General features: G+C 42.9%; 1 pseudogene; it reads right to left on the reverse strand.

Moving 5' to 3' along the window:
- Nucleotides 1-378: 378 nt before the first annotated feature.
- On the reverse strand, nt 379-5,214 carry LOC114259423 (xanthohumol 4-O-methyltransferase pseudogene; annotated as a pseudogene).
- Nucleotides 5,215-27,607: the final 22,393 nt, after the last annotated feature.

The raw sequence follows: 27,607 nt of genomic DNA on the forward strand, positions 1-27,607 counted from the left end.
AAATATATTATTTACATAAAAAAATCTTTCAAAAATTCACTAAATATAAAAAATATAAAAAAAAAGAAAGAAAAAACACGAAATAGCTAACATAATAATGTCAAAATATAAAATTTCGAGACACGATTCAACACTTACAAATAACTTCAAATAGAAGGATAATCCGTCTCATGTTCAACTGGTTTTTGTCACATGGCATTTGCTAGCTGAAGTGAAGATGAAAAATTCACTCCAGAAAAGCCTCAATTATCAATCACGCTGCAGACCCCCAGTGGGGGTCGCACCCCAGTGAGGTAGCGAGCCCTCACTGGCTGAAACTCAAAAAAAAATAAAATAAAATAAAACAGTTTTTTTTTTGTCCAATTACGGCGCGCCACCTCACTGGGGGTCGACCTCCAATGGGGGTCCGAAGCATTTTTCCTCAATTATAGAGGGAAAAGCTGCAATTTTGATAATATTGTAGCGCGGAAAACCTCCTTCCTCCAATACTTTCTTCCATTCAAGCTCAATCCTCTCTTTTCCACTCGAACGGTGAGCAATCATTAGCAGATCGAACAACAATCATGTATCGTCAAACATGCCATCACCTTCCAGATTTAGAAGCTACATCAGTGATAATCATCTTTCCAGTTTTCTTAGGTATTGCTTTCCGACAATCTTTCAGGATTTTAACACAATCTTCGTCGTTCCAATCATGCATTATCCACTGCATTCACAAATAATTGTTAGGCATCACCGATTTTGTTTAGTAACGTTTTTCTTCCTTATTTTCTCTTTCTGTTTTCAAATATTATGACATTTGTGAAATTGATACTACAAATCTTATAATTAAATCATTTTTAGTTATAACTAAAAAAAATAATAGGTCATAAGACATGACCAATGACATTTTTGGTCATAAAAAAATAATAATTAAAATAAGTTATAACTAGCATCACAATGAATTATAATTAAATCATAACTAGGAGTCATAACCAAATACTACTTGAGGAATAGTAAAAGATATTTTCAATCATAACTGAAAGGGTAATGCTAGGGACACCAAATTTTCTACCAAACAAATGACCAAATGTCTCACATGGGTGTGGGGTCCGCAATTTTGTGGACCCCACACCCATGTGAGACATTTGGTCATTTATTTGGTAGAAAATTTGGGACCTCTAGCATAGGGACACCAAATTTTCTACCAAACAAATGACCAAATGTCTCACATGGGTGTGGGGTCCGCAATTTTGTTTTGTGTGACAAATTTACCTCTTCGCACACACTCTCTATCTTTTTCCTCTTTCTCTCCATCAGTTTCCCATCTCTCTTCCAGCTCTTTCTTTCTCTATATCTTTCTAAGAGATCTCTCCACCACCACCATCACTATCTCTACTACCACAACTACTATGACTACCATCATTTCTACCACCTCCGTGGTCTCCGCCAACACCGTCTCAACCATCAATGCTGTTTGTCATCACCACCGCCACCACCGTTTCACCACTAGCATCTCAACCACCAGTGCCATTCGATGCCACCATCGTCATCCTTAGCATCCAAGACTTCAGATCTAAGATTGATGGCCTCAGATTTGAGATTTATCATCTCAGATCTATATTCTCTCCCTCTTTTTCTCTTTGTCTCCTCATCATGTTCTGTTTTTCAAATAGTAAAATTTTACTCTGGTTTGAACCAAATCTAAGTTATAGCGATTCAGATTTTGACCCATCACCTATTGTATTTCGAACTCGGGTTGGTATGGTTTAGAATGGTTATTTATATCTTATTTCACTTGTCTCCTTTCTATTTTGGTTATCGGGTTGTAATTGTGCCTTTGAAACAGGTTGGTTGCTTGTTTTTCCAAACCTGTCATGCCCAGATTTTGGCTTCTCCGCTCAAGCGGGCATTCTTGCGCTTGAGTGAGATTCACAAATTTTGCGCCTCAACTCGAGGAGCCATTCTTGCGCTTGAGCGGGATTTACCAACTCTTAGTATTTTTTTCTGCAGACCTGAAAATACTGGGAGAGTGCATTTGACACTTAAGCGGCGTTTCCTACGCTCGAGTGGGTAGACGCTCAAGCGTCACTTCTTGCACTTGAACGAGACCTTCATCTGCAAAACTTCTGGAAGTGTGTATTTCATGCTCGAGCATAACTTTTCACGCTTAAGTGGACATTTGTGTCTGGCGCTCAAGCATCACTTTCCATGCTCAAGCAGACTACGTGTATAACAGTCCGTGAGGATGATATTTTTGTTTACTTTTTCATTTCTCTCTTTCACTAGAGCTCTCCAAAAACATAAATCTTCACATTCTCCCTCTAAAATACTCACTCTCTCTACATTTTGAGAAAAAGCTAGAGTGTCTCAAGATCTTCATTTTGATCTGAATAGAAGTGGGTTTCGGTGTTCTTGGAGTTTCACTCTTTGCTTGGCTCGTCTTTTTTCTTTGAGGTATGGATTTCTCTACACCTTCATATGTTATTTAGCTTGGATATTGTTATTTGTGTAACAATGGTGTAATTTGGGGATGTTTTAAGCAAACCTAAGGTTTAGATGTGAGATGAAAAGAACGATTTTGGGTGAAGGTGAAATAAATGATTGTGGGGTTTGAGAATGATGTTGTATTGTGTCTAATTTCATGATTTAGGTACTTAGTCAATGTTTTGGAAAAAAATGGGAAATTTGCCCTAATTGGATCAAATTATTATTTTGTATAAATCATTGAAATTGACAATGAAAATGTGAGATTGAAAGGGTATTGATATGAACGGTGGGATTGGTTATGTATTATCTCATTCTTTGGAAATCTTAAATAAATTATCTGTCTTGAGACTTAATATCTGTTTAGAAATATCTATATTAGACTATCGGGGGAGGATAACTATGATTGTTGTAGAAATTGCATAAGGATTATGTGAATTAAAACTAATCCATGGTTGGCTATCATTGTATATGATCATGTTGTAAATACATTGTATATGTATGATTATTTGGAAGGAGAAAAGGAGTGTACTCCATGTGTGATTATGTGTTTAAATGCATTGCATATGTATGAATGTTTAGGAGGAGAAAGGGGATAGACTCAATTATAATTAAGTTGGCCGAAGTGTCCTAGGTGAAAGTCCTGAAATTTATACACGAGTGCCGATCCCACGAATGAAATATCCATAAAATGGCAAATCAAAACTTATACATTAGTGTCGATCCCGCGGACGAAATATCCATAAAATGGCAGTTGAAGTATTTATGTATGATTTGTATGATTGGGATAAACATGGTGTTGTAGTCTCAGTTTGGTTGTTGAAAAATAATGAAAGTAACTTATGAATTGAGATAAATAATTGAATTGGAAATGAATTGGAGGAACCGGACTATGAATTGAGAATTTATGTCTTAGGAGCACATATAGTGTGGATGTTTTATCATAGGCATTCTATACGCACATTGTATTTATACCTTTGCTAAATTTCATATACTATGTTAGATAATTCCTACTGGGCTGTAGCTCACCCTATTTGGAAATAACATTTTCAGGTGTTGGTGAGTTGCCTCCGCTGAGGCAATAGCTTGGAGGGACTGTGGAAGTAAGAGCTTTTTTATTTTGATTATTTCTTTTGTAAAGCCAAGGGTTTAAAATGTATTGAGCGAAGTTCATTTTTGTGTAACCAAGCCATGACGTGAAAAAATGTAAGCCTACAAGGCATCTACTATTGCTGTACTCTTTTGTATCCTTAACTCTATGTAATGAAAGGATAATATGTTCCGATGCGTGATATTATTTATATATGCTTTTGGATTATATTTATTGTGCATTTTTTGGGGCGTTACATAAGGCAATATATGTGCTCTCTCTATTTCTCTATTTTTTTCTTTGGCATGTCCTCTGTTTTTGTTTGACAGAATGAGAGTAAAATTTTACTCTGGTATGTGCTTTGTTTTTATTTGATAAAATGAGAGTAAAATTTTACCTTTAAGGCAATATATGTGCTTCACGATATAAAATTTTACTTTGAATCATAATAAATTTTACTCTGATTTAGACTCTGAACCAGCGTAAAATTTATTATGATTCAAAGTAAAATTTTACTCTGAAATATACTGTCAGTATGACTTTACAAGAGAGTTGATATATATATATATATATATATATATATGAGAGTAGTATAGTAAAAGAAACAAATTTTAAAATATTAGGGGGTTTTAAAAGGATCTATATAATTCTTGTCCTTTTGAAAGACAAATTAGACAGTGCGGGGTATATCACCAAATCTCTCTATAATAAATAGGTAAATTACAATTAAAGGGTATTAAGGCCAAGTTTGGCTATCCTAAATAAGTACACACTTTTTATCTTTTTATCTTTTTTCCATCACATCATCTCTCTATTTTTCTGCACATCTTTTCGCAAAAAGACAAAAAGTACACTTATTTAGGTCATCCCAAACGACTCCTAAGTGTAAATGATATTATGAGTATTTGTATAACCAAATTAACACTGTTTGGTTTAAATTAAAGGGGAGAATCTTGATAATGTCAAAAAAAGTAAGGAAGGTTTCCATAATTATTGAAACTACAAGATAGATTTTTGTAATTATAAAAAACCTAAGGGAGGTGAGTGTAATTTACCCTAATTATTATAGTGGATTAATAGAAAGTCCCTTCACATATCTTCATTATAAATCAACAATGCTAGAGGGCCACAATTTTTGTGGCCACAATGGCTCAAAACTGCCAAAACGACGTCGTTTTGAGTGCAAAACATACCAAAACGACGTCGTTTTAATAGTTTTGAGCCATTGTGGCCACAAAAATTGTAACCCTCAAACATTTTCCATTATAAATCTTACCTTCATGAAGGCAGCATCAGCACTAGGAATTGCCTTAAACATGTCACCCCCAACATGAGAAACTCCACCGTACTCCAGCGTCGTAGCAATGACATGTGGCAGATCAAAGTTGATCCCCTTAATATGAGGATACACCTTTACGATCTCACCCATGGCTACCCCAGTCCCACCTCCCCCATCAACCATCGATCCGATGCTACAAAACCCATCTTTGTATCCTGTCATGATCGCCTTCATCGTGATCTTGGCCGTATATCCCATTCCATCATTGAAGATCTTGTTGAATTCTGGGTTCATGGAACAATAGAGTCTGCAAGATGAAGGAGAGTCGATGAACCCAGTAGCGATTTTGGGACAAGGTGATTGGGGAGCCGTGAGAGTGTAGGATGTAGACGCGCCCGTGCGCCTCACTACAGTTCGGACTCGATTAGTTGTCACGGTTCTAAATCTGAACCAAAGAGTCCAAATCTGGCAAATCGTTTTGAGAAACAGATTTTGAAAAAGTAGTGCCAAATATGGACTACTTTGCCAGATACAGAGTCGCCACCTAAATATTTTAAAATGAGGAAATTTAGGAAACCCTGACTCGGTGTCGAAGGCCACATGTCCGTCATCACCGGAGTTGTCTCGGCTCGGGAGCTAGGGTACGATCGGGGAAGGTCAGCTATGGGCACCCCCTCTCGCCCGGTCTGAAGACCGGCCTCTACTAACCGTGATATCCAATTTTGAAAATGTTATGTGTTCTTATTCCAGTTATTAGTCTAGAATTACTATGTTATGCGCACAGCACACAAGTATAGACTAGATTGCCTAATTTGGAAACAAGCATTGCATATCCGTTTTGTTTCGAAAAATGTTTTGAAATTTGCTACTCGTAAGTAGGCTAAAACACGGATTTCAACGAGTTTTTCCAACTCGGGCAATCCAACCTTCACCCACAGGCATTCAAACAGTTTATCTCACATAAGCACTTAGCCACATGGTAAGCATACTATCATGGCAGCATTCACACGCATGTGGTATGCTAAAGCATAAATACTTACATCGTACTCCATGCCAAAACAACAAACTAGTTAGCAAAAATGCGTGTCCTAGTTCATGTTAAAAATGGCTAATGCAACACATGCAATAATGCAATCTAGATAGGCTCGGCTAACCTAAACATGGCATGTGAAATGCGATCAACTACCACGTATTCAGTTTTGAATTTGAAGTACAAATGCAGTTAGCGTGGTGTACCGAGCCTAATACATGCAATACAAATGCATGAATGCACGCATGCACAGCATAAGGTATGCTAATAAAAAAAAAATGTCCTAGTCTACCATCATAAGCAGGTAAATAAAAGGGAAGAAAGACGTGAGGTTGGAAGACATACACACACTCACGCATACTTATTACATCATTGCCCTCACTCGGAGGGACCGAATAAATATTACAGTCCGAATGATAAGCAAATAAAATTATTACAGAATTTTTTATTAATTAATAAAAAAGAATGCAAAGAGAAAGGAAAGGGGTGGCCGCAGCCTCTGCCTCGGGATGCGCGAATGATGCATGCTCGAAACCCGGCTCGCCTGGAAAACCCGTACCACATTACTGCCACCTCTGTTTATACTGCCCTGCTTCTCTGAAAATTCCCAAAGTCCCAGAACAAGTTCCTTGCATGCTGCAGAGTACCACCGGCCAAGGGAAATTACCACCGGCAGTGCACAATTCCCACCGGCCGCTTTTGGATCTATCGGCTGTAAACAGATTGCCGGTCGGCACTAAATTCTGCCGGTAGTCAGAAACTTCCTGCAGAAGACAGCTTTGACAGCAAACAGAGGACAGACAGTATGGTATGGGATTTCAGGCATATGTAAGCATGGTCATGCTTCCTATCATGCTTTAAACTCAAGGAAGTATGGCCCTCGATCCTCGAACCATCAATGGTGCATGATAGCCCAAGGGATCAAATTTGCCACTTGATGTAAAGATGCATGCAACAAACAAAATGAGAACCAAAGCCTTATCAAATTGGAGTCAAAGGTCTCGGTGACCGAGAATCAAGGCACATTGCATCACTTGAAGTATGAATGTCCCTTGATCCCCACATTTGGCTTGACACCTCAAACCAAATAATGCAATGCATGTTATGCAAACATGGCTTAAAATGCGACATGATACCAAGATGCAAGGCATGCCAAGTGTGGTGCAACTAGTATGGCAAGCATGCAATGTTAGGCATGCGAGATGCAAATGTAGTGCAAACATGGGCCATTTAGGCAATGGGATAGACATGTTACAACACTTAATGAAGCAATTATGCAACAAACATGAGATAAGCATGCAAGGGTGACCATAAACCACAAAGGGGTAGACATCAAACCATCTTAAAACAGTGGCCAAAAGTGCCTAAAATGGTGGACAAATTCTCATGCCAACATGCAAGCCAATGGTCTCAAAACTAAGGCACAAGAAAGGAGGTACCTCACTCCCATAACATGACCAATCATAGCATGATTTAGACAAGTAAGAAACAGAATTTTTACAGGCAAAATAGGGCTCCAAACCTTCCTAATATGGCAGCTAAGATGGCTCCAAAGAGGCGTATGCACTAAAGTTCATGTGTAGGCACAAGAGGGCACACTTTCAAGGCACAAAAGAGGTCACAAATGCACACATATGAGCATGATTTATGGACTGAAATATGGTCCTACATGATGCCAAAACATGAGGATGGTCCAAACTATGCATGCTAGAGGTCAACATACTCAAAGCTTATAAGCCAAAACACAAAGAGATAACATCAAACAAGGCAAACATGGTTGAAATAGATGACCAACAGACCTCAAACATGATGAAATAATACCAAAACCTTCAAGGAACCATGCCAATATATGCAAGAATCATGGCCTAAGCACAAGGGGCATTTCTAGGCCAAATGGAGCAATGCAAAGCAAGTACTTTAAGCATGCAAAGAGTCATAAATCCGGCCAAAAACAGAGGTCACACATGACCTAAAACACCCAAAAAAATTTCTGAAATTAGGCCAAAAATGATCAAGCACACATGCTACCCTTTTAAGCCAAAAAGCAAGGAAACAAAACAATGAAGGGAGAGGGGTGTCCCTCCCCTATGCAAGACTTCAAACCACCTTCCTTACCACTGAAAATACACTGGTTTTCAGTGGTGAGGAGATCAAAACACTGAAGTAAACAAAGCCTTACCAAAGAGGCATCAAAAGGGGCCAAACAAGGCCTAATAGGGTGAGTTTGCACTCAAACCACAAAACGACCTTAATGAAAGTTCTAAAGCATGAAAATATAAGCCTTTTTTATGTTATACACAAAAGCTAAATCAGCAAGCAAGATAGGTAAAAAAACTATTGCAAGTTTGGGGAATATAAAGCAAGATGCTCACCCTTGAAGAACCTTTGAAGAACAAATGGTTCAACCCTCTTATTTTGATCAAAATCAGTCCAAAAACTCAAGAATCAACCCCCCAAGTCCCTCAATCTCGGAGCTAGGTGTAATATTGTGTGTAATAGTGCAAAAGTAAGGTAAAAACACACTTTTAGGCCAAAAAACACACACAAAGGAGGAGAGAGAGGGAGGTATAGAGATAGGGTGTATCTATATCTCTAAGCTCTGGTTTTTGCTTCCAAGTCTCTAACCTAGATCAAAGAGGAGAGCCTTCCTCTTATAGGGCTCCCTCTTGCAAAGCTTATACAACAAGCTTGCTTAGAGGGAGATCCCTCCACACACGTGTATGAAGGGAGGCAGAGTTGGTGCCAGCTATCACAGCTGGCACAAAATATCTCCATAAAGTAGATGAACAGTGGTCGGCTTCCAAAAAATGTTATTTCGACAAAATTTAGTGCCGACCGGCAACAAACAGTGCCGACCGGCAACAAACAGTGCCGATGGCATCAAAAACCAGCCGGTGACCTTTAGCTACTACCGGTGGTGCGTGGGGATGCCTCACAAGGCATTCCCTGCTCTTCCAAGGCAAAACACAAGTGTTTGGTACAAAACCAGACTCTAAACAATCGAGTTCGGAGATCCTGAGGCAAAACGCGCAAGCCGAGACCTCCGGGAACTCCAAACGAACACAAACATGGATAATCACCGAGTGTTCCGAGCAGTGACGTCCAAGTCTTGAGGACGGTCAAAAATGGGGTGTCTACAGTTGCCCCTCTTTGACAGAACTCGAAAGTCATAACAATGACGGGAGTGAATGTCAAAGCCCAGAGACGACCCATTTTTGACAAAGCCGAAGACTTAGACAAATATGCAAGACAAACAAGATACGCGCCCGAAGGCAGGGGCAAAATGCAAGACAATGCACGAAGCCGAGCATAACTTATGATCATGCAAAGAAAGCTGTAATGAAGCGCACATGCGACAACTTTAAGCTAACAAACACCGAACTATACTACAATGCGGAAAGGATGTAAGAGAATTATGTAATTCTCGACACGTCTCACTTGGAGGATACCATACCTGTCCGGCTCGTCTGGTTGCACCAGCCTCAAATGAACCGTACATACAATATCGTGCCTGCAAAGAAAACAAACTTAACAGGTACAATATCGTTAGCAAGATGCATAGTAGTGTACTCAAAATGCGTGACAGCACAAAGCAAGTGGGGAGCACAACAATGCTGCGAAAATACAGACATGTAAGTGGAGCATGCGGTCTACGCAGGCAACGAAATTGATCATAAGCATGCGGTCTACGCAGGTAATGAATTTGAACAATAATGCGGTCTACGCAATCAAAACATGCGGTCTACGCAATCAAAACATGCGGTCTACGCAGGTAATGAATTTGAACAATAATGCGGTCTACGCAATCAAAACATGCGGTCTACGCAGGTAATGAAATTAATATGCGGTCTACGCAATCAAAACATGCGGTCTACGCAGGTAATGAAATTAATGTGCGGTCTACGCAATCAAAACATGCGGTCTACGCAGGTGATGAAAGTAATGTGCGGTCTACGCAATCAAAACATGCGGTCTACGCAGGTGATGAAATTAATATGCGGTCTACACAATCAAAACATGCGGTCTACGCAGGTGATGAAATTAATATGCGGTCTACGCAATCAAAACATGCGGTCTACGCAGGTGATGAAATTAATATGCGGTCTACGCAATCAAAACATGCGGTCTACGCAATCAAAACATGCGGTCTACGCAGGTAATGAATTTGAACAATAATGCGGTCTACGCAATCAAAACATGCGGTCTACGCAGGTAATGAAATTAATATGCGGTCTACGCAATCAAAACATGCGGTCTACGCAGGTAATGAAATTAATGTGCGGTCTACGCAATCAAAACATGCGGTCTACGCAGGTGATGAAAGTAATGTGCGGTCTACGCAATCAAAACATGCGGTCTACGCAGGTGATGAAATTAATATGCGGTCTACACAATCAAAACATGCGGTCTACGCAGGTGATGAAATTAATATGCGGTCTACGCAATCAAAACATGCGGTCTACGCAGATGATGAAATTAATATGCGGTCTACGCAATCAAAACATGCGGTCTACGCAGGTAATGAAATTAATATGCGGTCTACGCAATCAAAACATACGGTCTACGCAGGTGATGAAATTAATATGCGGTCTACGCAATCAAAACATGCGGTCTACGCAGGTGATGAAATTAATATGCGGTCTACGCAATCAAAACATGCGGTCTACGCAGGTGATGAAATTAATATGCGGTCTACGCAATCAAAACATGCGGTCTACGTAGGTGATGAAATTAATATGCGGTCTACGCAATCAAAACATGCGGTCTACGCAGGTGATGAAATTAATATGCGGTCTATGCAGGTAATGAAATTAATATGCGGTCTACGCAATCAAAACATGCGGTCTACGCAGGTAATGAAATTAATATGCGGTCTACGCAATCAAAACATGCGGTCTACGCAGGTAATGAAATTAATATGCGGTCTATGCAATCAAAACATGCGGTCTACGCAGGTAATGTAATTAATATGCGGTCTACGCAAGTAATAAAATTGATTACAAACATGCGGTCTACGCAGGTAATGTAATTAATATGCGGTCTACGCAAGTAATGGAATGTACTGTTACACAGCATGATATGAAACAATTTGTGGAATTTCACAAGGCATGAAAAGGATACAGGGTGGGACATTCTTCACACGCATCGAGCATTGCTCGCAGAAATTGTGGCTTGAGGTTAACTCGAAGGTTCACGTTTCAAAAGTGCGCGTCCTCGTATGGTTTAAAGTAACGAAGGTGCGAAAACACGTCGTTGACCCGAACACAGGCATGGAAGGTGTGTTGACCGCAAGGGGAGTTTCACTGGTATCAATTCTGATACTTTGCTTCCTTGTCACTCTATGCTTTACTTTCCTTTTTACTGGTAGTTTAAGCACATTGCACTGTCTCGGGCAGGTTTTATTTTTTTCTAAAAAAATACACATTTTGCAAAACACGTGATGGGAATGAAATAATCCATTTTGTTCAAAAGATGTTGCATTTGTGGACTTTCTGTGCATCGCATCGCAAGGTATCACACCACAATGTGAACGAATTTTACTTTGGAAATTTGCATCGTAATAATCAGGTAGTGAACCGACTTACAACTTGATAGGTAAAACAAAGACATGATATAACCAAACAAGCGTGAGTACAACTCGATAAACAAATCAAGAGCTCAAAAAGAGTGAAATACAACTCGATAAGCAAATGTACAATAACTTGTCAATCGGACAGGCGTGCCCCCGCAAGAATCGATCGCCGAGAAGGGGGTTGGAGGTGGTGAAGTTCCCCAATGCCTAGCATAAACAGCTCAGGAAACCAGAAGGAAGCCCACCGGCTTGGGGTAGAGACCACCGGCTGCAAGGAATGGCTACCGGCCATGAAATTGCTTGGTCGGCAAACTATTATGGTCGGTCGGCAAAGAGTTTGGCCGGCCGGCACTTAATGAGGGGATCACCAGAATGTTGACACCTGTCCCCCACTCAACCTTATCTCCTACAAAAGACCCCAGCTTCGTAGTTTTTCTCATTTTCACACTGATTTGCTCCAATGGAAGAGTTTCTTGCTCAAAATCTCACAGCTTGGATTGCTAGCTTGGATGGCTCGGAAAAAGTGAATTTCCGGGGTTTTGGCATAAATGCACTATTCACTCTGGGTCGCACCCCATTGCATCTCCCGTTTCTTCATGCCGCGGCAAGGTTTTGAAATCTGGTGACACATGTCTTTAGCTTCGCCGGGCAAGAGATATGTCCTACTTTTGAAGATTTCCGAGCCTTAATGGGGTCCGAGCGTGACGAGGAGCTCCTGCCCCAACTTAATTTTGGCCATGCCCAATCCTTAGGGCGCATGTGTGGACTCAGCACGCGTGACGCTCGGTCCCTAATTTGTGACGGGATGTTGGACATTCCGAGTTTGGCCAATCGATTTTCTGATGTTGGTGATCGCAATAACCATCACTGGCAAGGCTTCCGGCGACATGCCCTCTGCTTGTGCATGCTATCCTATTTTCTATTCGTCTCAGGCTCTGGAGGGGCTAATGTCCGGCTGATTGAGGTTGCCCAAGGCTTGAGGGAGGGCAAGAGCTGTATTGCGATGACTCTGGCCGAGACGTTAATGGGCTTAGACGCCTTTTATCGCCATGAGACGACCAGATTAGCAGGGAGTCCACTACTACTACAGGTAATGTTTCCCACCCAATCTCGCATTTATGTATTGCTCACATCACTCGGCCCTCAAGCTCGGTCTTTTCTCACAAAAACCCTATTCTCACTTTTCTCTCCTCGTACATCTCTCTATTCTTTAATCTCTCGTTTTTCATTCCTCCCCAGGTATGGTTGATGGATAAATTACAGGTTGTGGACTCTTGTCCCGCATATTCGGCTCGCGGCTACTTCTTCCGGCACCGTCTAGTCAATGCCTTGGATAAGGGATGGTGGTTCGCTTGGATGTGCTGCTTGTCCGCAGACCGTATTGCTTGGCGGTGCCCTTGGTTGAGCCTTCCAGCAATGAGTTACAATATGCCCCGGCAGACTGGGATTCAATTGGTTGGTCTCACTCACTGTGTATTCTACTTCCCATTTCGGATTCGACGGCAATTTGGCCATGATCAGACCTGCCCGCCAGAGGGGATAGAGTATCCTGCTGCATTCCCAGCCCGAGGTGCACAGCTTGTTTGGCAGGCCACCGCATGGAGGATGAGAGAACTCCTGGCCCCCGCTCTTACTTTCAGTTGCACTTTGTCTGACGAGTGCATGGATTGGCTCAACGAAGAAGCACAAATTGGGCCCAGCTTGGCATCAGAGGCTTCGACCAGCTCTGGGAGGGGGCGCAGGAACACCTGACTTGACTATGCCCCAGATTTATTGCCTTATTAGTACTTTCAAGTTTTCTTTATGAATGTAATAAAAAGCAACTTCGATTGTATGCAAGAGCAGGAGAACTCTGTTTTGAAATCAATGAAATTTGAAGGTCGTGGTACTGAAAATTTTTCGTTTTTTGGTCCAAAAATGGTGAAAGTTGTAAAAAGATTATTTGAACAAAATCTGCTTTATTAAAGCTTCTCAAAAATATTTTCGATATGGATCAGAACTAGACACGCCTGAGATCTGTCACTGAGATGCACAACCCCAGATCTCTGCAACTGGAAAGTTGCCCCTAGTCTGAAGAGCACCACAGCACTGCGCAGCAACGGAAAGTTGCCCCTAGTCCGAGTGGCACTGCACTGGAGATTCCGATTGATGCTGATAGACAAAGATGACTGAGATGATCAAATGGACAAAGTTGATTGGGGAAGTGTTATGGCTGAACTTCAAGATGAAGCTGCCTACGTATCCCAAGGATGGGAATCAAGCCTTACGTAGTTCAGGCTTAGGTTCACTCGAGTATTTTTACTCTCCTTTTGCGCTCTAACTTTTGCCAAGGCCGCCCTTTGCGGGTTTTCAGCCTTGCGAGCTCAGTTTTTATATTTTCTAATTTTTTGTGTTCTAACTTTTGCCTAGGTCGCCCTTTCGGGTTTTCGGCCTAGCGAGCCTCTCAAGGGTAGTATTTCTTCAACTTATCCATGTTGATCGGTTGGGAGAATTCTAAGCCATCTAAGTCCATCAGAACTACAGCTCCACCTGACCAGATAGCTTTGATGATGTAGGGGCTAGTCCAATTAGGTCTGAACTTGCCCCTTGAGTCGTGGATGGGAGCTCGGTTGTCCTTGAGCACCAAATCCCCTACTTTTAGATTTCTGGACTTAACCTTCTTGTTGAAAGCCCGGGCAATTCTCCGCTGATAACTTTGGACGTGGTACAGTGCTTTCAGCCTTCTCTCATCAAAGAGCATGAGTTCCTCAAACCTGCTCTGCTGCCAATCTGCCTCAGCTATCTGACACTCAGCCAATACCCGTAAAGACGGAACTTCAATTTCGATAGGTAGAACGGCCTCCATTCCGTAAACTAACGAATACGGAGTCGCTCCGGTAGAAGTTCTAATTGAAGTCCTGTAGCCCCACAGAGCAAACGGCAACTTATCTGGCCAATCCCGGTAGGTTTCGACCATCTTCCGCAGTATGTGCTTGATGTTTTTGTTGGCGGCCTCAACTGCTCCGTTGGTTTGCGGCCGATATGTAGATGACTTATGAAAAGCCACGTTATACTTCCCCAACAAGTCAACCACTTCTTTCTTAAAGTGAGATCCATTATCCGAAATAATCTCGTTTGGCACCCCGTAGCGATAGATGATGTTGTTTCTAATGAACTTTGCGACGTGCGACGCCTTCAACACCGCGTATGATTGGGCCTCGACCCACTTTGTGAAATAATCTATCGCTACCAGGATATACTCATGTCCATTCGACCCCTTCGGGGTAACAGCTCCAATCACATCAATTCCCCAAACGAAAAATGGCCATGGGGACGTCATGTTGTACAGCTTGGACGGTGGGATGTTCATACGATTTGCATGGATTTGGCATTTGTGGCATCGCCGAACAAAGCCGATACAATCCTCCTCCATGGTTGACCAGTAGTAACCCTATCTGAGGATCTTTCTGGCCAGCATTACTCCATTCATGTGCACACCGCACTCCCCTCCATGGATGGCCTCCATCAGACGTTTCGACTCTTCAGCTTCTACATAGAGCTTATGCATTCCCAAATGACCCCTTTTGTACAGCTTACCCCCGCAGATGATGAACTGAACAGCCATTCTTCTGATTGCCCTCTTATCCTTGGCATTTGCCCCTAGTGGATACGTCTCCTTTTCCAAGAAGTTCCAAATATCGTAATACCAGGGGTTGTCGTCTTGAGCCTCATCTATGGCAGAAATTGACTCGTATGCTGGTGCAAACTTCTTATCAATAATGACCAGATGCATCCAGACTCCGGACGGGATGTCTATCATGGAAGATAGAGTTGCTAGTGAATCGGCGAACCTGTTGTTCTCTCCTACTAGGTGGGTGAAATTTAACTTCTCAAATCGAGGAATTAACAAATCCAAGGTTTGGTGGTAAATTATCATCCTTTCCTCTTTGACTTTCCAGTCTCCTTTTGCTTGAGATACAACAAGGTTCGAGTCCCCAATGACGTCCAACCGTCTTGCCCCTAGTTCCAGGGCCGCTTCTAGGCCAGCAATACATGCCTCATACTCCGCTTCATTGTTCGAGACTTTGAATTGGAGCTTGAATGCTAAAGGGATACGGGAATCGTCAGGCGCTATCAGCAACACCCCTATCCCATATCCATACTGGTTTGACGCTCCGTCAAAGTACATCGTCCAAGTTTCATCTTCGATGTGCAGAATGGCTTCATCTGGGAATAGGTACTCAACCGCTTCATCCCCCTCAACCGGGTGGTCGGCAAGGAACTCCGCTACCACTCTTCCTTTCACTGACTTGCGTGTTACATACTTCAAATCAAATTCAGAAAGCAATAGCAGCCAGCGAGCTAGCCTACCCGTAAGTGCTGGTTTCTCGAAAAGATATTTGATGGGATCCAAACGTGAAACCAACATTACAGACTGAGCTAACAGGTAGTGCCGCAGCTTCCTGGTAGCCCATACCAAGGCCAAACAAGCCTTCTCCAGCGGTGTATAGCGGGTCTCGTAATCCAGCATCTTCTTGCTCAGATAGTAGATGGCCCTTTCTACTTTGTCCTCTGACTCTTGTGCGAGCATGCAGCCCATGGTAGTCTCAGTTACCGAAAGATACAATATCAATGGTCTCCCCGGCTCTGGTGGTGACAACACGGGCGGGTTCTGTAGATACTCTTTGATCTGTTCAAAAGCTGCTTGACATCGGCTGTCCCATTGGAACTTCTTTCCTTTCTTTAGGAGACCAAAAAGTGGTTCACAAGTCAAGGTTAATTTAGAGATAAACCGTCTTATGAATTGCACTTTACCTAGAAAGCCTCGCACCTCCTTTTCAGTCCTCGGTGGTGGCATTTCTAAGATGGCCTTGATTTTGGAAGGGTCGACCTCGATGCCCCTTTGTGTAATCAGAAACCCTAGCATTTTCCCTGCCGTAACACCAAAAGTACACTTCTGGGGATTCAACCGCAGCCGAAACTCTCTGATCCTTTGAAAGAATTTTTGTAAGGCGGTGTAGTGGCCTTCTCTTTCTTTGGACTTGACAATCATGTCGTCCACGTACACCTCGACCTCTTTATGGATCATATCATGCAAGATCGTGGTTGCTGCCCGTTGATAAGTAGCTCCAGCGTTCTTCAACCCAAATGGCATCACTCTATAACAATATGTACCCCACGGGGTAGTGAATGCAGTCTTCTCCCGGTCTTCGGGTGCCATTACTATCTGATTATAGCCTGAAAAGCCATCCATAAACGAAAGCAAGGCGTGTCCCGCCGTGAAATCTATCAATTCATCAATGTGCGGCAAGGGAAAGTCGTCCTTCGGACTGGCCCTGTTCAAATCTCTGAAGTCTACACAGACCCGAATTCTGCCATCCTTCTTCGACACCGGAACAATGTTGGCCAACCAAGTCGGGTATTTGGATACCAGCAGGAAGCCTGCATCGATTTGCTTGGTGACCTCTTCCTTGATCTTAATGGCCCAATCAGGGCGGATCCTTCTGAGTTTCTGCTTGACAGGTCGGGCCTCGAGATCAAGAGGGATCCGGTGCTGTACAATCTCACGATCGATTCCAGGCATGTCTTCGTAGGACCACGCGAAAATATCTTTGAAATCTTTTAATAAAGCGACTAAGCGCTCGCGTTCCTCAGAAGACAACGTGGACCCGATCTGGACCAGCCGCGGGTCCTACTCAGTACCAACATTCACAGTAGTGATTTCATCCATTAAGGGTTTAACAAATCTTTCCTGCTCTTGATCAATTAATCGTTGCAAAACCGGAGGAATTTCTTCCTCGTCATTTTCATCAAAATTTTGAAAATCCTGATTTAAGCAATAAATCAAAGGCATAGAAAAATACTCAGAAACCACATCCACGTCGTTCTCATTAAACACTTCCAAGCCATCTGATTCTTCTGTTATAACAGACTCAAAAGAGAAAGAAAATGACGACCTAGACAGGACTGTGGCATCCGGGTTATCACTCCCAGGAATACCGGACTCAGACTCACTTGAGCTGGAACTTGATTCCGACGCACAAGATTCGGTGGAATCAGATTCCGGCTCACTACCTGACCCAGTGCTGCTAGATAAAAAGCCTTCTTCATATTGCCAGATGAGAGAAAGTGCGATGGACGCATCCAAAATAGCTGATGGTAGGCCCGCAGCCGCTTCATTCCCGATCACACAAACCGAGGAGCTATCCCCCAAGCACTTCTGTTCGATCGGAGGATCTGAAAGCAGACACGCCAGCGCTGCCCCCATTTCATTTTCAGCGTCCTCAGACTGCACTTCCTTACTCTGCTCAGTCTCAGCCGATAGATCTATCTGTCCTTCGGCGATGTCATCCTCAGGTAACTGTAAATCAAAGAAGATCTCAAACCCCGGTACGCGCTTCTTCTCCGCGTTGAGCCACGGCTCTGAGAAGCCACAGAACGGAAAGTCCTCCCCCTCCCGGACGAAGCGTCCGTTTAGGGTACCCCGAATGGGTCGGTGCATTAAGTCAAAGGGCTTCCCCATCTGTTTCGCTCTGGCCCTTCCGGCCATTTCCTTTCCTTTCCTTATCCAATCCTCTTTGGTGGGTAGGTCGCCCAAACCAAAGGTATGAGGGTTGTGTGGCACTTCGGCCAATGCTGCGACGCCCTTCCGACCGCTCTTCCCCAATCCCATCCCGGGGATGTGCTGGAGTTTGTTCATGAGATAGACTGCTTGGGCACTGACATATACCCCTTCATTAGCTGCCATGATGTCCTGTACAACCCGAGCCTCAGCCAAGGTAAAACCTGATATGAACACATCTTCCATACCGTGCTCGATTTCTAAAACAGGCGTAGACACCTCCGGTGGCGGATGAATCGATGAATTTCTGAAGACGATGGCTACTCCCTTCCCATAGGGGTATTTCACCACTTGATGTAGGGTGGAGGAGACTGCCTTTGCCTGATGCAGCCACGACCGCCCTAGAAGCAGGTTGAAAGTTGCAGGAACCTCCAAGACATGGAAATCTATCCCATGCTGTCCCGGCCCAACCTTTGTTTGAATCTTAACCGTTCCCATTACTTCCCGGCTGGTGTTGTCATACGCCCGAATCACTTGGGCCGTTGGCACAAAATCCGCAACTTTCAAACCAATCGCATAAGCTGTCCTTGCCGGGCAGACGTTGATGGCGGACCCCGTGTCAACAAGTCCCACGGGTATCCATTTATCTCTGCACTCGACAGAGATGTAGAGTGGTTTGTTATGGTTCGCACCCTCAGGTGGCAGTTCTTTGTCAGAAAAACTCAATGCCGGGGAACTTCCTCCCGAAAAGACTAAGCCCACCAACTGTTCAGGCGTGGTGTCTATAGAAAGCTTGGCTTTGTCCATGGCTGAGAGGACAGCCTGTCTATGTACTCGAGAAGCCATAAGTAGTCCCCAGATGGAGATGTCTGCTTGTATCTTCTTTAATTGTCTCAATACGGCCTCATCTTCGAGTTGCTTTTCCTTTTGCTTCTCTGCTTCCTTATCTTTTCCAGACGCTTCCAGTTGATCCAGGTGTGGAGGCTTGAAGTACCGTCCGCTCCTAGTCATGTGATCGACTTCGCCGATATACCAGGTATCATCTGGTTGGTTACCTTCCCAATCTTCGTCCGTGTGGGCCAGACATAGATCGTCGTCTTCCCACCACATACCATCTCCAGCCGACAGGCATCTGTCTGGTTCTGGCATAACTGTCCCGATATTTGCAGTACCTTTTATCCCTATGCTCGCAACATTCTCCATTTTTGTACTTGTGGCAGTCTCAACCCCCATGTGGCCTTTTGCCTTCCTGACTCTCTCAGAATCTTCGAATCTTTCCTGTTCTGACTGTGTCAATGCAGTAGATTGTTCAATGATCCCTGTACTCAAAATGCTCCATTCCTGAGCGAAACTCTCGACACCGGCGCTCTCCGGCGATGTATTCTGTTCTTCGACCTTCCCGGCTGTTATTAACGCTTCTGCCCCTGCCGGGCCTTGTTCTGACTGAAACTCTCCTACCACGTTTGGCTGATCGTCCACCCATCCCGTGACCTCTGCCGATTCTTCATAATCGAACCAGTTGACGGCTGGGTCTTCTGGATCTTGGTTATCGTAAAACTGGAACTTGGCAAGATCCTCTTCCACAGCTGTCAAATCATCTGTTCCCTGTCCTGGACTGTTCCCTTGGATTGCACACAGCTCTCCCCCGGCTGGAAATTCGACATCTAGTCTATTCTGACCCACTGGTGAAATGTAGTCACTCGGACTGTAAGCGTTCCCAACATCACTCCCAGATTCCACAGACTGTAGTTTGACAACCCCCCTTTCCTTCGGAGTCTTCTCCCTCCTACTCTCGATGGTCACCACCACTGGCTTGGGTTGGGTTATGGAGACGTCCATCATGCACAAATCGGTGCAATCAGGAAGGGAAACCTCCGGCTTAGGCAGGTAGGAGGGTGTGATATAGATACTAGGATCGTAGGATGCGACCCCAGTGTGGATGAAATTGATTCTTTTGGGTGGTGGAGCTTGGTTATGTGTGGGGAGAGGATTTGTAGTAACATTGGGTTTGTCAGGAGGTAAAATCACCCCATTATCAATGAGATCTTGGATCTCATGACGCAATCGAAAGCACAGGTCGGTGTCGTGACTGTGCTGCTGGTGGAACACACAATACTTGGCTGGATTGTGGGCAGCGGGGAGTCTTTCCGGTAAGGGCCGCGGCTCTAGGGGCTTCAGATGCCCTTTTCTAATCAAAACCCCCAAAGCTTTGGACAGGGGCATATAAAGCGGAGCGAAGGTTCTGGTATTCCTGGGAGGGTATTTGGCTGTTTGTGGGTTGTTTCTGGACGCACCGGAGAATGGTGTGGCTGCCGTAGTTCTTGGGGAAGGGTTGGTGGTGACCATACTCACTTCAGAAGTCCTGGTAGTCGTAGCGCCACTCAGGCCTGCATTAGTATTACGATTGAAAGTTCTGCGGGGCTGCTCCCGGTCGTTATCCATCAGGCCTTGTTTTAAGGCATCCTCGATCTGCACCCCCATTTCATATAGATCAGCAAAGGTAAGGAAGGTTATTACAATCATCTTCTGCATTAGCTTCGGCTGAAGATTGCGCACAATCATCCGAATCTGGTCTTTGTCCGTGGGTCTTAAGGTCATCATCGAAGCCTTAGCCCGCCATCTGGTTACAAATTCTGAGAAACTCTCCTTGGTTTCTTGTCTCGTTGTCTCGAGATCCCGGGTCGTGATCTCGATTTGTGTGTTATACGAGTACTGCAGGATGAAGGCCTTAGCCATCTCGTCCTAACTTCTCTTGACGTCATCTTCCAATTTTGCATACCATGCGGCCGCTACACCCGACAGGGTCCGACCAAATAAAGACAGCTTCTGCAATCTAGTGAGGCCCATTGGCCTTAAGACGTCTGAAAATAGTCGCAGGTGTACCATGGGATCCTCAGATCCATCAAAACGATCGATTTGTGGCATCTTAAACCGATCTGGCAGCGTCACGGCTGCGTCAGTGTATCCGTCTCCAATGTCCAGGATAGACTTCACACCTTGAGATTTCTTGAACAGCTTTTCAAGCTTATGCATTTTTAATGCCACAGGGTCTACTTCGGACTCGAAAGGAGAATCCGATAGATTGATAGGAGTGGGTGCCTTGGATTGTTGAGGTAGAATCGAGGGTGGAGCTGGCCCCGTTGGGATGTCTGTATCTTCTTGGACATTCCAGGCGTTTAGCGTCTCTTCGGGTATCGGAACCCTTAGTGGGGGAGGGACTTGCTGTGAAGCTGACGCCCCAGTTTGCTGCTGCAATCTCACAATTAACTCCGCTTGCTCACCCATAACTGTGGCTTGTTGTTTGGCGAATTCTGCCTGTCGGACAGCATCCTGCTGCATCATTTTCATGCTTTCCTGAAGTTGGCGCACCATCTCCTCTAAGCTAGCCATACTATTCTGCTCTGTTTGAATTACTGGTATGCGTTCCCTCTCTGTGGGTGAAACAGGACCCTGATCCCTACTGAACTCAGATGGGGTAGATAAGGCCCTCTGAACTGACTGTTGAACCGATGCCCTCTGCCTAGTTGCCTTCCGTTTAGTAACCGGGGGTAGAGAGTGGTACACCGGTTGTCCTGCTTTCAGATCCTCAGATCGATGGAGTCGGCGACCTCTGATCCAGAGTGCTTGGGGAATGTCTACTGGGTTGGAAGCAATGATGCTAAACTACCTAGCAAAAAGATAAATAAAGCAATAAATAAACCAATAACCGGATAGCACAACGGCATAAAATAAACATATAATACACAGTTGGGTATCCATAATACATAGTCAGTAAGCCGAACACACTGTTCCTCAATACTGATCACTGTTCCCCAAAATCTCTGTTCCCAAAACTGAACCTGATACCCGCAGATAACTGATTCATAAACTGATACTGATGCCCTCAGGCCTACTACTTAGTCCTGCAAACTGACATGCACATTCCTGTAGAGCAACACTCTAAAAGCACATAGCAAGTAAAGAGAGCCAAAACACCCCTATGTTGGGTAGGGTTTCCCTGTCATATTTTGTCAGGAGCTAGGGTTTCACTATGCACGCAGCAGTTTTCAAACAACCTAACATCGAGTAAGCAGCCTGTCCTAATTTGGAATGGTCACTATGATCCGAATATGCACTAGGTCGAATGGTCGAAAAGGGTGCCCCGGTAAACCGGGGTTTGTGTTCCCATGCTGTCAGAGCCTATAACCGGTCAGTCTTATGGACATGCCTTGACAAGACAAGCCTCCGGCAAACCGTTCAGGAATGGCAGATGGCAAACACGGTGTTCCTAGGCGCACTAATGCAAATGCAATGCAAAGAGACACATAGATGAAGTCAAAATGGGATATCACGAGTTCGAGTCAAGCTCTCTAATTTTCCCCAGCAGAGTCACTAGAAACTGTAGACGCGCCTGTGGGCCTTACTACAGTTCGGACTCGATTAGTTGTCACGGTTCTAAATCTGAACCAAAGAGTCCAAATCTGGAAAATCGTTTTGAGAAACAGATTTTGAAAAAGTAGTGCCAAACATGGACTGCTTTGCCAGATACAGAGTCGCCACCTAAATATTTTAAAATGGAGAAATTTAGGAAACCCTGACTCAGTGCCGAAGGCCACATGTCCGTCATCACCGGAGTTGTCTCGGCTCGGGAGCTAGGGTACTGTAAATCAGAGATCACAAAACTTGCAGCGGAATAAAATGTTTAGATCATACCTGATTCGATCTAAAACCTCATGGATAAATCACGTGCTTCCAGAATCTAATCAATCAATCCCAGCAGTGGGGTGATATTACAATGGTGAATATCACCCACACAAACCACAGTGCAAATGACTTGATCGTTGTTTCTTGGGAGAGAGTAAGTTTATGGGTTGAAACAAAACCTACGTTGTTTCTCTCTTGGTTACCCATAACCATATATCAGATATATATTATATTATTATTATTTATCCATATCAGTTAAAACTGATAATATCTATATCCTGAGTGGTTATCCTAAATAGGTTTGAATTTAATTCAAAACCTATTTGGATAAGATCCAAATTATGTTCAAATGGTCATGCCACATGGGCGCCCATTACTAACATCTCCCACTCGCACATGAGTTGGCATGACACTGCCACATCTCTGTCTCAATCTCCCAAAAATAAACAATCTCATACTAGCCACTGCACCGTGCGACTGCTGAGAACACCTGCATGTGGGAGCTCTATACTAGAAACTCAAAATGAGCCAGCATAGAGACATCAACCCAAAAAGAATAGAAATAGTGTCTCATATACCCCAGACCCATCTAATTACACCGGTCCAAAAAACATCTCTAATCCCTCAAAAAAGAGCATGTTTGACCCTCTCAATTCTTGCAATATATTCACACTCAATTCGCCTCTCATACAGAGCGATGTGAGTTGCCGGCAGTGAATATACAACAGTGGTGTAATACTAGATGATCTTCTCTTTGCACTCATGCCATTTAGTTTAGGATTGACCGCTTTCCCAGTGATGTCCCTTAAGGCCGAATCATGCATGACCGCAGGCAACATACCAAAGTAGCAGAACATCAACCCCTTACCTTATGATATAGTCAAAAGTCACAAAAGGGTACATAAATGAAAGTCATATCAATAATGACACGTAAGACTCACACGGTGAGGAAGCAGGGATCCATTCTCTCACCTCATTACTCGATCGCCAAGCACATATAGTATGAATACATGTTACGGTGGAGTAACTCTTCCATAAAGAGTGATGTCATACTCGATACACCGTACAGATATTAGTCTAGTCGCTTTCTAGCGCCTAACCCGAATTCTCTATTTGCTCGCCTTCTAGGCGCCAAATGAGATCTCGTATCTGGCTAATCATAACAGGCACAACATGGAAAGTGGGTACTAACATCCATGTTTGGTCCTTAACACGACCTCATCTTGGTTATAACCAAGGCGACATACATAGTGGATGATTTAAGCCTCTCTTGGCTCCAAATAAAATAAACCACCAGTCTCATCCTTGCTCGCTCCCAAGCGCCAAGGGCGATTGCTCGTGTGAGTGAGCCAATCGTGCCTGCTAACATCATCATTTGCTAATCATTATGACACAAACCGTAATAGTGTCAACATCCCATCATCTCAAAATAAGTGATCAATTTTAAAAAAAAATTGACCACAACTTGCGCAATTATAGATTCCAAACATAAGCCTTATCAGCACCTCTTGCGATAAGTATATACAACGGAATCCACCATGTGCGCCTCACATGAAATGATTTAAGATCACTACCTCTTGCGCAATAACCTCTCTAAAGATATTTTTGGTGACCAATTTGCGTTCATTCTTAATGCGCCCAACTAGCGCAGATGCGCCCAACCAGCGCATTGAATTTTACAATGAGCAAATTAATATGCTTCTAATAAAGCATTTTATCCACAATCTAATGAGCAAGGTCAAAGTCTGAACAACTCAGTTAACCATTTATCAAAGATAACACTTATCATGCCGAATACGCCCACATAGCGTACTTTAGGCTCCCACAACAAAGAAAAGATCAAGGAATATAAGTCATCTGTTTCTCCCAAAGACAATCTGAGGATTCACTCAATAGCTAAGGCTCTGGCTTTTACCGATAGGTAAGTCAATGGATTTGCAATTTTGCATCTAGAATCATTCTAAGATATTCTCTATGTAAGTTATCGAAGACAGACCGAGAATTTTCCTAAAACAATCCCTAAGGATCGTACATCCGAGCATATAAATTACATCACCCATGTCCATCATATCTAAAATAGAGGACTGCCCACCCTAGGTGGCGACAACCTTATAAATTCCTGGCTCATAATGACTAAGTAAGGAAAAACTTCTTTTGGACCATTGATCATGCCTCAGTGGTCTTCATTGATCATCGTTGGCCTATCATGGCTTGACAAAATCTAAGAACCACTGTTTGGATAACTGCTTTAGGTTGTAAAAGATTTATTGGAACCAGCAACCTTTTTGCGCTCCTAACTTTTCACCATAAAAGCAGAAGGTAAATCCCTATGGATCTACTTATCCAATTCTCTAATGAGAAATCAGGTCACAATGTCCACAAATCAATGTTCCGAACTTATGTCAATTATAGCCTAAGTCAAATTAACCTCACTCCCCAGGAGGAAGTCTTCTCATGGTCTACACTTTCCTCAATGGTGCGACCATTCGGTATCTAGCGAGCCTTATGCCTCAACAATGACTATCCAAATTACGCATAACTTTATAACAGTTTTGTGTCATAATGGAAAGTCAACCAAATTATAAAAATGGTTAATCCTCAAAGACTTTGTCTTAAACTGCGCAACATTGATCCACTTTCTAAAAACAGGGGACTAGAGCCTTTGGCATTATCCTAGGCTCTTTATCATCTTGCGGAGCAATCATGAATGTTTCTCTCTCAATCACCCAGTGATGACGTGGAAAATTTTCACATTTGCTACCACGCAACTAAGAATGTAGAGTATTCTGCTCTAATGGAGTAATCCATTAGTAGACACATCGCTCCCACTGTCCCTAGGATATTAGAAATTTCTTTCCATTCTCAACTAGGCTACATAGAGCGCTATGCTTGGAATTCTCCATCTTATAGAGTTCCAAAAACTCTATTCACGTCACCTTTACTAATAAAACTTTATGTGACTTAATTACACTACCACAAAGCTGCTTACCTATATGCACATGACCCGGAGGGTTTGCATGACCGCATACAATAATGCGCCACACGACCCTTTGTGTTTACAAGACAGCATACAATAATGCGCTATAGAACCCTAGGTCTTAACTTCACAATCTTATGAGAAGTAACATAAAGATAAGCTGCTTAACGGTTATAGATCGCCCATAGATGGCTCTCCACTAACCTATTACTCAAAATTGGAGTGTAAAATCTGATATGGAGGGCTCTTAGTTAGGGATATAGGCAACAAACTAGTGCAATTTTCAATTGGGAAATATTTTGCGCCATTATCCACCTAACATTAACACTATTTAATTCCTTATCTCTACTACACAATTGTGTTGTTGAGTACTAGGAATAATCAATTTTCTAAGCATCCATCTCTCTTCACAGAGTTTTCTAAAAATAACTCAAATAGATACTCGCCACCTTGGTCAAAACTAAAAACATGAAAGCTGTTATCTAATTGATCTCGACCTCATATGTGCAATGTCAAAAATTGTCTCAAAACTTTTGACTTATGGGAGATCAAATAGTCTTGATTCAGATGCGTATCGTAATCTATAAATGTGTCGAGATTGAGGCTTAGCTATCATACCCTCACACATATCTAGTCACAAATAACATAGTGGACTAAATGCGCAAATACAAATGACCTTCTACGGCTTTCCTACTTACTTGTGCGCACCCATTGCGAACAAAGTTACACATTACATGAGAGCAGGATGTCATAAGCGAGTGGGCCCGAGAAGGCCTACTCAAACCATCGTTTCATCATCTCATTAATGTGATTAAGTATAATAAGCCACTGGTTCATGACCAATGTCATAAACTAATTCCAATCATCTTAATGTGTGAGTTCTCAAAGACAAGTTTTAAAGGCTTAGGCCCAACTAGGTAATGACTCACGACAAAGTCATATTCACTAGATCATAAAAGGGATGTCATGGAGATATCAAGTGCGCCTAAGTCGCAAATTTAACTAGTAAGTGCTAATCCCCTGCACCTTTAAGTCAATTTTATTCTCCATACACTTTACTGCATCTAGTTGAAAGATGACGATACTTCTCTTGCCATATCTATTTCTCGCTTCATAGTTACTTGCAATTAATTCTACTATCCACAAGAAGGAGAGAATAAGCTATCAACTATGACAGCTCCAAAGTAACTTAAGCGCGAATTAGGCTAAAGAGTCTAATTCAACACAATGCTCTCACAAGCGATGCGTCAAATTCTTAGAGTCATTACAACCTTGTCGGCCTTGACCTTTTCATTACTATGCTGCAAAGTTTGCGCTTAGTGGTAAATGTTATTCAAAACGTTAGCCTAGCTAAGGAATTATACAAAGAAGCCCCTCCTCATGTCTCACACTCAAGTGTGGAAACAGTAAGTGTCCAAACTTAGACAAGTTGGCAATGCTAATAGATTTTGCAGCCACTAAGCGCTAATCTTTTCACTTAGTGTTAATAGATTTTGCAGCTTCTAAGCGCTAATCTTTTAACTTCACTTGATATTTCAATGCACACTCTTATAGTGCATGAAATTTTGCTCCATCCACTCCCAATAATTGGGTAGAGAGCAAAACACTGCTCATACTGGCTACTCGTCTTACACTTAATGACTAATTTATTTAAGCTCGCATTTCTTGGATGACGTGACTCTTGAATGTTACTTCATCCAATGATGTAACATTATTTATAAGTCAATTTACAAAGTCAATCCATGCAGCTCAATAGTCAAGATCATATACAGATCTATTGAGGGCGTACTATTTTCATAACTCCAAAACTCGCCAACCAAAATTACGTAGCGTGCCGCTAACCATAGCGCACACATTAGTTTTTATTATGCCAAACAAGGCAACAAAAACCACGGCGACTTTGAGTCATGTTTCCTTACTTTGGCTCAATTAAGACTTGACCTAAAATCTCCAAGACTTTTGCTCATCT

The sequence above is a fragment of the Camellia sinensis genome, chromosome 7, assembly GCF_055761805.1.
Source record: "Camellia sinensis isolate YWXY chromosome 7, ASM5576180v1, whole genome shotgun sequence".
NCBI lineage: Eukaryota > Viridiplantae > Streptophyta > Magnoliopsida > Ericales > Theaceae > Camellia > Camellia sinensis.